The sequence below is a fragment of the Gossypium raimondii genome, chromosome 12 (assembly GCF_025698545.1).
Source record: "Gossypium raimondii isolate GPD5lz chromosome 12, ASM2569854v1, whole genome shotgun sequence".
NCBI lineage: Eukaryota > Viridiplantae > Streptophyta > Magnoliopsida > Malvales > Malvaceae > Gossypium > Gossypium raimondii.
Window position 1 is genome coordinate 32748318 of NC_068576.1, and position 12900 is coordinate 32761217.

The following is a 12900-nucleotide window of genomic DNA, read 5'->3' on the forward strand; positions in this document are numbered from 1 at the left end:
AAAGGTGATGTTCTTTAGCGATGTTTGTGGGGAAAGCGCCGATAAAGGTCATGTTATTGCGGCGTTTGTGGGAAAAGCACCGCTAAAGGTCATGTTCTATAACAGTATTTTTCCACAAATTTGTGGCGTTATCTATAGCGGTGTTTTTTGCAGCGCTTATCAAAACGCCGTAAGTAATTTTAGCGTCGCTTATAGGCCCAAAAAAAGGCCACTAAAAACATGTTTTGCTGTAGTGAGTTTTCAAAAAAGCAATCAAATTCATCAGTCAAGCTTTTAAGTATAGATTCAAATGATTTGTGTTATATGAATATTAATGTTAAATTTTATAAATATACTATTGTGATGCCAAGTCAATGCTTTTGATTATAAATAAAGGAGTATCTCATAAATCAAATAAACTCTTATTTATTTCTCTCCTTTGTGCCTTCTTTAAGAAAGGGTGTGTGTTGATCTATGATATGTCAAAATAGAGGCAGCTACTAATAACAATGCAGGATTGAATTAACTAAATTAATCTTCACATGTATATTATACCTTACAAATGCCAATATTTTACCTTTCATTTAATATAAATATTCTTTGAAATTTGTATATCTTACCTTTTATTTTCTCCAAAAACTATCCTGTAAAATTAGGACATTTACATCATTTCAAGTATCATACATTAGTGTCTTTATTGTTCAAAAAGGATCAATCTAGACCTGGATGAAAATAGTAAGAATGCAATCTTACAGTTTATTCCCTGTGTTTGCAACAATTATTTATCTAACTAGAAAATGTGTCCCAAACTTCACCAGTATCAAGTGCCACATGAATTCAACATCTTTTAACATTGACCAAAAGTTATTTTTTTTCTTCATATGATTCCTTGTCTCGTGCATTTATTACTCTTTAAATCCCATAGTGCAAGAAAAAGGAATCAAAGAGACCAATATAGAATCTCAAATGGTATCTCAATTATTATTTATTTGATTTAAATAAAACAAGAAAAACAGTGTTTTTGGTAAGGAGGCACATGTTTAAAAAAGGAATTAAAAAAACTTGGGGCTATTTGATCCTAACTACAAGCTGCCAATTCTTCCCTGGCCCAACCAATGATGATTCAGATTAATTGAGATTATCTTACCTACAATACTGTTGATCATGTTATACTATATCATTAAAACTCCAGCCATTAAGCACTTTTCACTTAAAAATAGTACAATGAGAACCATGTTGCAGACCAATCAATAAGATAAAAATAGTTTTGGGACTAAGTGTAAAAGACATGTATTAATCTCTTCACAAGATCATCTTCTTCATCTCATCTCATATATTTTACAACTTTGTTTATTTACTTTCTCTATTATCATTAGTAATGGCAACAGAGCAAGCTTGGTCGGAATTTTGCCCATCCTAACTTCAACTTGATGCTCTACTATCATGCCTCGATTTTAAAAATATTTAATCCATCCCAAATTTAAAAATTAATTATATACTCAATCTTAATCTGATCAGACTTAAATTCAACTTTTTTTGAAAGTGTGATCAATTAAAATAAGATTTTGGCACCACTTCCCATTAGAATTTATTATGTTCTTTTCTGTCAACATTGAATTTGCTATGCTCATTGTTTACTTTTGGAGCAGTTGTGATTTACAATTATAATTGTTGCAAATTGTGTTAAATTTTGTTAAAATCTATTTCATTCATATAGTCTGCATATTAGGATAATTTACATTTGGGACTTGAAAGATCGAGTTGTCAGGGAATGTTTTTCTGACTATTATTAAGCATGATGCTAATAAATTAAGTTTAATTAAAGTAATTGTCCTAGTTTATTTATGTTATAATTGTTGCAAATTGTGTTAAATTTTGCTAAAATCTATTTCATTCATATAGTCGCATATTAGGATAATTTACATTTGGGATCATTGCATCTAGTTTATACAACTCCTCAACTATATTCTGTTTTTATTTTTCAAATTGTTAATATAATTTTACAAATTAAGTGACTTAGCACAAATACAGTTCTTGTGGAGACGATAACTCGATACTTACTTATTACTTGATAACGACTGTGTACACTTGCACAAACCCCAGCGTTACAGTTATATAAGATTTTTGAATGATATTTTGATATATTTAAATTTTAAAATTGTTTAGAAATGTTACGGAATTATTGAAGAAAGTTTTGACTTAGTTTTAGGTGTTTAAGGTGTTTAAGTTGTTCGGAAATATTAGCTCATTGATTCTCTAAGTTTAAACTGATGATAAGTGGCACTGTAAGAACGTTTACATTGAGAGAAAGACAACTTACTTCAGTAGATAATCTAAACAAGTCTGTAATCCCTAAAAGAATCAAAGTGAACGTTTGATTCAAATACTTAGAAAGATTATTATGTCGTCTACAATTCCAATTAGGAGGATGGCTAGTCTTGGTTATCAGAGCAATTGACTTCACGAGTAGAGACATAGATGTACTCATTGGAAGAATGATACATTGGACTAGACCCAAGTTGAATTAATTTTGAATCTGTTTGTGAATTAATTCACTTGTGATGTACATGGTGTCATTTACCTAAATCTTGAGGTAGTCATTGATCATGCGTATGTAACTCATGTGCTTTCATACAAGTGGAAGCTTATGCTCTAAAGATGATCGAGCCCATGATCGGTATGTTGGGTACATGACTTGTGTATGCCATGGATTTAATAGCAACAATGGAATTCATAGCTCGATTAAAGAGTTAACGATATCCTTTCATTGATATTGTGTGGATTGATAAATATGCAATGTGGCCACGGGTTGCTTATTCTCGAATGAAAAATTTATCACATTCATTTGTTGAAAGTGATAATATTAATCATTAAGACAACACAATGGTGACAATGAGATAAAATAGGATTGTATTGAGTGAACAGATTTAAATCAAATGAATCAAGGATATCATATAAGTGTAACACATACATGACGAGGTCCTTAGATAAAACAGTTGGATGAATTGCTTTCGTAAATAGTATACAATAAGAAGTTTTAATCATGGTACTTCTTGTGGACTAACTCCATGATTAAGTAAATTGCAAATTATTGGAACGATGCTTCTGGACATAATTACAATTACTCGAGCCTAATTGTGCACGTTCGATTGGTCCATCCGCTAGCTTAACAAAAGCTCGATCGGACTGCATTTGAATCAGAAGAAAATTTTACGACTTTGTAAATAATTTAATTGAGTTGATTTATTCGATGTGGAATTAAATTAGGTGGTCGTGAGAATTATTCAACTAGAGAATTTGATTAAAGAATTTTTTTTTGAAAAATTAATTTGCAAAATATAAGTATTTTTTGGGAAAATTAATTTTCATCAATTAAAATTAAATTAATCAAATTAACTAAAATTAATATGATATTTTTAGAAATTAATTTTCAAGTTAGGAAATTGACCCAATGGGTATTTGGAATTGAGGTCGAAAATTGGGTCCAATAACTTAAAACCAAGATCGAGACCAAAAAATTGGTCAAATCGGGTCAAGTATGTGAAATCGGGCCGGCGGTCCAATCTGTGGCTGGACTGAAAAGGTTAGGCTATTACTAGCCCGGATTGAATCTGTTGGACGCCGGCACCCCTACGACGCAGCGAAAAAATAAAACATCCGGCGATCCTAACCATGGATCCATGTGTGAGGAACGAATCGGGGTGAAAAAGGGTTTCGAAATTACCGAATGGTGATTCTGAGTAGACAGTGATGCCTCGACAACGAGTAATCTGATCTGCTATCGAATCAAGCCGCAATCTATCGTGACCCCGGCCTCTACATAATCCACCCTGTTGACAATAAACGGAAAGAATCCCAAAAACTGTTTTGAGAAGATTTTGCTTTGACGGCTACTAGACCCACCAAGCAAAGAAAAACGAGATTTTATATCCCTTTTTAGGGTTTCTTAAAATTAAATAAATATATCAACATTTTTAAAATCGAAAATTATAATTACATTAATTATAATAATGATTTCGGAAAACATATATTTATTTGAATTTATATACTAACTAAATTCATGTTCATTATGCGTACGACAACCTTGTACATATAATGTGTTCAATATTTGATTACCCAATTAAATTGATTCTATAATTAATTTAATTCAAGCGATAACCAAACACAATACCAACTATGTTTTATTCCGTTCATTTCAACTATATGGTGTGACCCTGTAGGTTCGTGTAATGTTAGCAGTAATACTAGAACGATTCCAATATTACAAAAAATAAGTGGCACCTAGCAAGGCATCATTGCTACCTAAGTCACAAGAAATCATGATTCGACATAACCTTTTATGATTAACCTTTTATGATTAACCTTTCATGCAATAATCCTTAAGTCCTTTATCTCTGGATTGGACACAAGTCATGGAATAGTCACACTTGCATAGTCTGTTCCATGTTCCTTGATATCTTAAGTAGACTATGATATACAAATAAGTATGACATCTCATATCAGCTTATTTGAGCATGGCCATGCATTTCTAGTCTCACTCCATCAAGTGGCCTAAGATCTTACTCCCATTATGTAGGAGGGACTTATCCTATATCGATCAACCATATCCCTCTACACAGATTGTGGTATATCCAACATCAGCCTTTATAGAACAACCGATTCTGATTGTACGTTTGACTGTATCAAAATACACAACTCACGATGTTGGGATTATGATGATCTCAAGTCTGAGGATCATATACATATTAATCACTATGAGTAATGTTGTGACAATTACATAATAATCCAAGAAACATACTCATAACGGGTCAGTCCAATATGTTGTTCTCTAACACACATATTCATGCATCGATCTTGACATTCCATATTAATGACAACTCTTTATCATCAATCAACTATATGTTAGTCTTAATGCATTATTGTTGTCCTAGCCAACAATAAAACTTGACTAAGGACCTTTTAAGAATAAATCATATTATTCTCAGGACATTACTATAAAACAGTTTATTTATGCAGACAGAAAAGAAACTGAAATAATAATGGTAACGTCTTATATTCATAAACATGATAAATCAAGTATGTTATTACAACCATCTCATGATTGATCTTTGGACATACTCAAATAGAATCAACAACAGCCAAACCGGCTCGAGGTGCCATGAGGGTGTCGCACTTGTGATGGCACCACTGAGCACGAAGGTGTCGGCGACGGTGACGGCAGCATTCCAGTGGTCGACGGGTAGTCTTTCAGCAGTTGGATAATTTGATAATTTGATTTAGATTAACTATTTCAAAAATAATATTATTTTAATAAATTTAATATTAAAATTAATTTAATACTTATCTTAATAGTATTTTATTAATTAATATTAAAGTGATTATCTTAATATTAAATTAAATTAAATATTTATCTTGTAGATAAATATTCTAATAATTTAATAGTTTTAATATTAAATTTAATCTAATATTTATCTTAATAAGTATTATATTAATTTAAAATTAAAGTAATTAAGTTTAATCATAGTTGAACTCTCTAAACTCTCTATATAAAGAGAGTCATAGGTCATTATTTTTCACACACTTGAATTCAAGAGAAAGTTGTAGAGAGAAAATTCTCTAAAGAAAATGTTATAGAAGATTTCTAGAGATATATTTCTTATTTACAACTTGACCTAGAAGTGTAGAGAAATTGGAAAATTTCCCATTGAAAATTTTACAAAAAATTTTTTGATTCGGAATGAGCCTACACTCGAAAGACGTGATCTTGAGGACAGCGAAGAATACTACTCGGTCGAAACGTTCATCCTAGACAAAACGAAAAGGTACAATTTTGATTAAGTGTTTATTACTTTAGATATTACAACTAATTTCTTATTTTTGTAAAAAAATTAAAACTCTGGTTTTTCCTCAAATCTAGTTTTCGCTATGTTTTCCAAACCCGCTTTTTTCAACACAAGTCATGTTTTAGGAAATTTATCCCTGGTGTTGCGACATTCAATAGTGAGTGATGTAACATTGGACAATTTTGGTATCAATTTCATTACACCACAAGTTAGTGTCACGTCATTGGAGTCATTGGAGTATTCTGCTCTGAGTTTCATGACAACCATTTTCCAATATGGCAACACTAACAATATTTACTCCGAAAAGGTCGCCAATGACCCTCAAATGCAACCAAACTTTAAAACAATCTTAGAGACGAATCTAATCACTTAAAACAATCTTAAATATGTTATTATAAAGTGTTTAACACGATGTTTAAAGTTATGTGGTCTTTTTGTTCAAATGTGATATCCCTTACTCAAGATATATCAGTTCAATCTGAGTAAGGGGTGTTACAAGTAATGACCCATTAGCTATTGCATCCAAATTACCTCTAATGAACTCTCTCGAACTATTGTAGAAAGTCTAGATTAACAACCAATCTGGCACTTGGTGCTAAGAACAATTCTTTTGCATATCATTGAATTGTTCCCATGCCTTATGTAATGTTTCCTCTTGATACTATTGGAAACTAGTGATATCGTTCCACAAATTAGTTGTCTTAGCTAGACGAAGGAACTTAGTTAAAAATGTTTCCACAACCTGATCCCAACTTGTAATCGACTTATTCGGTAGGCCATTTAACAAATTAGTAGCTCATCCAGATAAAGAGAATGGAAACAAACTTAATTCCACAACCTCTTTTGAAACACCATTAGATTTGAATGTATTGCATAATTTGATGAACTTCTACAGATGTTGGTTAGGATCTTCATGGGCAAAACTAGACAATTGGTTATCTTTGACCATCTGAATCACCATTAACTTAATCTTAATATTGTTTGTTTCCACAATTAGAAAGCGAATACTAGTATAGAGCCCACTAAATGGCCAAAATAGGGCCATTTAGTGGACTCAAGAAACTCAAGTTTACCCTTCAGCATACCGTATGACATAGTCTTTGATATACCTAGGTGAAAAGGATCAACAAGAGGAACTCTTACATTAATCTTTTCATTATCATTATTACTCTCCCTAGGGTTAGCCATTATTGACTCTTCATATTCAACCTCGAAATTTATATTTAATTTCCAAGTCTTCATAGAGTTATCTCAATCTCTAAATCAAGCGGTAGCAAATCTGGATTTTGACTTCTATACATACAAAAACAAAAAATACTTGAAAATAAAAAGAAAAATAAATTTGAGCTAGGCAAAAAGTAATTAAATTGATGTTAACTAAACTAGCAATCGACTCTCAAACAATAGATGAGTTGTAAAAATGTAACAATATGATAACATTAATGGCTATTATGTAAGTTTTAAAAGTGGGAGGTTGAAATGTAATTTTATATAAAGTTTATGGACAATTGATGTAGTTTGCTCTTATGACACTAATCACCAATTCTTGCTCGATACTTATCCAAATAAATCGATAATATAATTTCTCAAATGAGATTAAATAAATAGAAATAGACAAAACAAATTAAAATGAAATAATCAATCAATAATAAAAACCTAGGATTACAACTTCATCCAAAGGTATTAACTAATGATCCTATCTCCACCCAATTTATCCTAATGAGTTTGTTACTAACATGATGTACTAAATTTTCCTTGATTTTTCTAATCAAATAAAGAATTAATTTAATCTAACCATTGGGTTATATTCATATACCAATAATTTAGACCAAATTGATTAAGAACAAACTCCAACTATGGCTACCCAAAGTAATCGGTATATTCCTATCCTAGTTACGAATTACGAATTGACTCATCTAATTTAGACCAAGAGTTATTCATTTTAAACCAAAAATGAAAAGTTATTTTTAATTTCGTTAGGTTTTGTCAAATTAATAGTTGATCAAACTATTATCATTGAGGAACAAGAATGAATGGATAATCAATTCTCTATTAAAAATAAAATAGATGGAAATAGAAAACTATTCAATTAACTAAACATGGAACCTATTACAATCCCAGAAAAAGAGTTTAGTTCATGGAGGATTTGAAAAACATCTTGAAATAAAAACAACAATTAGTCTTAGAAAAAGGAAATAAGAAGAAAATCCATGCAAAAACTTGGTGTTATTGATGAAATCTATCGATCCTTGATGTATGAAGGCTTTGGTAACTTCTCTTTTAATCTCCTTCCCTCGAGTTTTAGGTCTCTTTTTTCCCTTTTACATCCGCTTAAAAATCACAGCATTTGAAAATTGTTTAGGTACTTGCGCCACTCTAGTTGTCTGCGTACGTACACTAGAGAGGGAGAATATTTTGCTGGAGCAAAAAACTACCTTACGTGCATATGTCAAGCTATCATCCCTCCACATTATGTCAGGCCTACATTGGGTAAAGAAACACTAAAAATGAGTCCAATTTATCACTTATGATGTGTAATTAACTTAAAAACATAAAAAACATAAATTAATTAAAATAAAATATAGTACTAACATATGATAAATAACAAAATAATAAATGGTTGATGAATAATAGTAAATGAATAATAACACAATAATAACTAATAAATTGTAGTAAAAAGTTATAATTGGACATGATAGATATTTGATAGTATATAAATAAATTATTGATTATAAACCATAATTTTATAATTCCAAAGTGTAGCTATACTTTAATGCTTCTAATATAATATTTAATAATTTCAAAAGGTTTACTAATGCGTTAACTCATAATAATTTTCGATTTATATTCTTTTAGATGCTAAAATTTGAAACAAAATTATTAGTGAAAGGGTTATATATAAAATATAATATTTAATTGAAAATATATATTTAATTATATTAAAATATAATTTTGAAAAATCAACTTACAATTAAATAGTAAATTTTATGTTTTAAAATTTTTAAATCAAATTAATTAATAAAATTTTATCATAAAACATTATAGAACTCATATTTTAAATAATTCAAGTGTAAATGCATAATAAAGAAAGACTAGATATTTATTTTTAACTGATATTATGCTTTAATTTTTTTGTTATATTTATTCATATTTTGAATTTAAATGTAGAAGTTTTTATTAGTGTAATATAATGAATATTATTTTGATAATGTTTCTATATAAATTATGGTAAACGAATATATAATAAATAATGATATATAATATAAAACTAAATAATTAATAGAAGATAACAGCAAACATTATAATTATAATTGTAACAAATTATATAACTTATTAATTAAGTAGAAACTGTATAGTTTTTATAAATATTATTATTTTTAATACATAATTGAAAACGAGTTCTAACTTATTATCTAATTGAAAATACATCAATTTTAATTAATAAAATATTATAATATTCACATCTTAAATAATTCATGTACAGTTAAGGATAATAATGTAAAATTTGAGAAATATTATATATTTTATGTTTTAGTCTAGTTAGTTCAGCTTGTTATCTTTAGTTTGAATTGTATCAATTTTAGTTTATTTGTGCTTGTAATTGTTTTATTTTACTTTGTGAATAATTGGATAGTTCCATGTTGTAATACATTGATACTTATAGTCATTCAAACATGTATTTGTATTCTACTTACAACACTTTTAAAATAAAATAAAATAAGTTATTTTATTTATATTTCAATAAAATTATTCAATTAGATTATTTTATTATAATTTGATAATATCTACATGTGTTATTACAACTATTATATATATGGAGAAAATATTTTGTATATTGTTACTGAAGTTTGTAAACTTGACAAACATGATTAGAGTGATCAAATTTTTAAACTTGTTTGTGTAATAAAAAAATATACTACCAGTGTACCAAATATTAATGGGTAAACTATCAAAATAGTCACTTTTGTTTGTCTTAGGTTACATTTATGTTTGAAATGTTACGTTTTAGTTACTTATGTTATCGTGTTGTAACATTTTAGTAATTGAGCCGTTAATTGTCGTTAACAATGTAACGATAAGCTGACGTGGCACGCTAAATATCATTTCAAACAAAAAATTTAGGTTAAATTGTACAATTGGTCCCTATATTTTTTCATTTTGGGTAATTTATTTTTTTTCTTTTATGCTCTTTTAAATTTTTTTTCATTCTCTTCTGCTTCTCCCTTTGTTTTTCTCCCTTCTTCATTTCTTTTAATGTAGTTTTTTTTCTATGTTTTCCATTTGTTAAAACTAATCCCTATGCTTTTATTTGTTTGAACAATTTAATTTTTTCGAGTGAGGCGAGCTAGTTTTAACAAATGGAAAATATGAAAAAACTACGTTAAAAGAAATGAAGAAGGGAGGAAAATAAAAGGAGAAGCAGAAGAGAATGGAAAAAAATAGAAGGAAAGATATAAAAACATAAAAGAAAAAAAATTAAATTGCTTAAAATGAAAAAAATATGGGGACCAGTTGTATAAATTAATCTAAAATTTTTGTTTGAAATGATGATTTAACATGCCATGTCAACTTACCATTACACCATTAACGACAATTAACAACTCAGTGACTAAAATATTACAACTCGATAACGCAAGTGGCTAAAATGTAACATTTCAAACATAAGTGACTAAATGTAACTTGAAATAAACAAAAGTGACTATTTTGATAGTTTACCCAATATTAATTGTTGAATGTCTTTTCAATATATATGTATATTTACAGAGAAAATATTTGGTACACTACTAATGAAATTTTAGACTCTACAAGTATGATTAGGGGTTAACAAGTGTTTAATAAAATATTTAAAATATATATTTAAACAAAAACACTTATTATGTGGAAAAGGAAAAGGAAACTGAAATATTGGTTTAACTTTCTTTCTTGTTCTCTTCTTGAGTTAAGAAAAAAATTAAAGCAATAACTCAAATCAATTGAGCAGATGGATATGCAAACTACCTGAAATTTAGTAAAAAAATGTTAATTTTTTTTAAGAATAATCTGAAATCAAATCATTATTGTAAAAAAGAAAAATTCTAGAATCACATGATGTGAACCTGCTTTAATAATTTCCTACCACAAGAAGGTTTTGGATTCATCATAGTTATGTTTACGGTCAAAATGAATATATAGTTTTTTATTTTCTTGGCGACAACTTGGGTAGGTAGACGATTGAAACTGATGGAATTCCAACCCTGTCATATCTTACGGGTAAATACATGAAAGAATAAAATCAGGCTTTGAGCTCAAATAGCTTTGTTTTGTTTCTTTTTTGATGAGAGGTAAAAGAGACGGAGTAAAATTTCTATGCATGATAGACAAGTTGTGAAAGCTACAAGTCTTTTACCCTTGTAATCAACTAGTTACAAGCTGTAAAAGACTTTCAAGCCAAAAATCAAGGCAGAATTCTGTATAATAATTTTTCCTCCGTTCTTGTTCACCCTTTCTTAATTATCATGAACACAAATTTACAACCTAATCTAAATTCGCCCTGTCGAAACCTTTTTTTTTATTTGAAAAAAAAACGGAAATCGACTTTTAAAAATGGAAATAGAGTCGTCACCGATCTTTTATTGAGGTGTGATCGGATCACCTTTAAAAATAAATTTTAGGTCTGCGAGATTTGAGAAAATAGGTCCGAGATTCGGTTACGCACGAGGAAAGGTTAGCACCCTTGTAATGCCCAAAATTGGTACCAAATCGATTGTTTAATGTCTTAGTGTCGAAATTTTGAAAAGATTTTTAAAAATACGATCCTTTTGACTTGAATGAATTGAATTAAATAATGAAACTCTCGTTTCAAAGAAATAAATGTTGCACTCAGTGAGTTAGGGCGCAACATTTTTAATATTCAAAATTAAGTTTGACTTTTAAAACCCATGCATTTTGAGAAAGATATTCGATTCTTTAGGTCAAATGAGAAAATCGAAACCCAGTAAGTTAGGGTTCGCTTTCATAAAATCCTAGATGTCGAATATTGCCTTTATTTTCATTCGTTAGAAAAATCCTAGTTTAGAGAAAACAATATGTCATATCCAATGCGTTAGGACACCACGTATCGAATTCCCGAAAATGAGCTTTTTATTTATGTTTTAATTTAAAGAGATATTCTCGATTATTTAGATTCGACGAGGAAAATTGGAACCCAATACGTTAGGGCTCAATTCTTTCGAAGATTCCAAATACCAAACTTTGCATTATCTTGAAAGTTTTTGAATAAATTGTTTTTGATACTTAAATGATACTAAACATAACTTTCTAGGCGAATAAAGCGCGATTGAATGTACAGTGTGAAGTGATGATTTGTAAACAACAATGCATTCTAATGAACTACGAATAATTAGCAAATACAAATAAGTAATACCATACACTCCGAGCAATAATCTCATATCCTATACAAATTACTAATATAAAAAAAAAGGTAAACGAGACATCGTAAATTAACACATATGAAATGGCACAAATATAAAATCAAAGATGTAATATACAAAACAATATACATATTAACTTAAGCAAGTATTATGTACTAAATAAAAACATAATAATAATATAAATAATAATATAGATATATATAATAATGTTAGCAAAAGGGTTGAAATAAACCAAATATGTAAAGTAGAGTTTGAAAATAAATTGTATAGATTGATTAAAAACATATAAACATATTCGAAAGAAAACTAAAGGTTAATAGTTATAATAATATGAAATCAATGGTATATTCATAAATAAGAAAAATAATTTAATAAAAATTATATACTTATATAAGGGTAGAGTGTAAAAGTATTATCATATAGATTTTAAAATATATAGATATAGAAGAGGATTTAAAATAAATAAAACTATAAAAGTGTACAAATTATATTTAGTTATTATAAAATTAAAATAATAAGTATTAAATTTTAATAATAATATATGAAAACCTGAATATAATACACGAAAGAAAACTTTTAGAATAATGGTTCAATAGATTTAAATAATATCAATAATGAATTTATACCAATAAGTTTAATTATTAAAATGACATTAGATTAAAACTGAA

The 12900-nt window shown here is 28.5% G+C and overlaps 1 non-coding gene across 1 annotated transcript; it reads left to right on the plus strand.

The window, feature by feature from the left end:
- Window positions 1–6409: 6409 nt before the first annotated feature.
- LOC128035714 (small nucleolar RNA R71) lies at window positions 6410–6516 on the plus strand. Its single transcript, XR_008192265.1, has one exon. It is a non-coding gene; the product is annotated as a small nucleolar RNA R71 (small nucleolar RNA).
- The last annotated feature ends 6384 nt before the right edge of the window (window positions 6517–12900 follow it).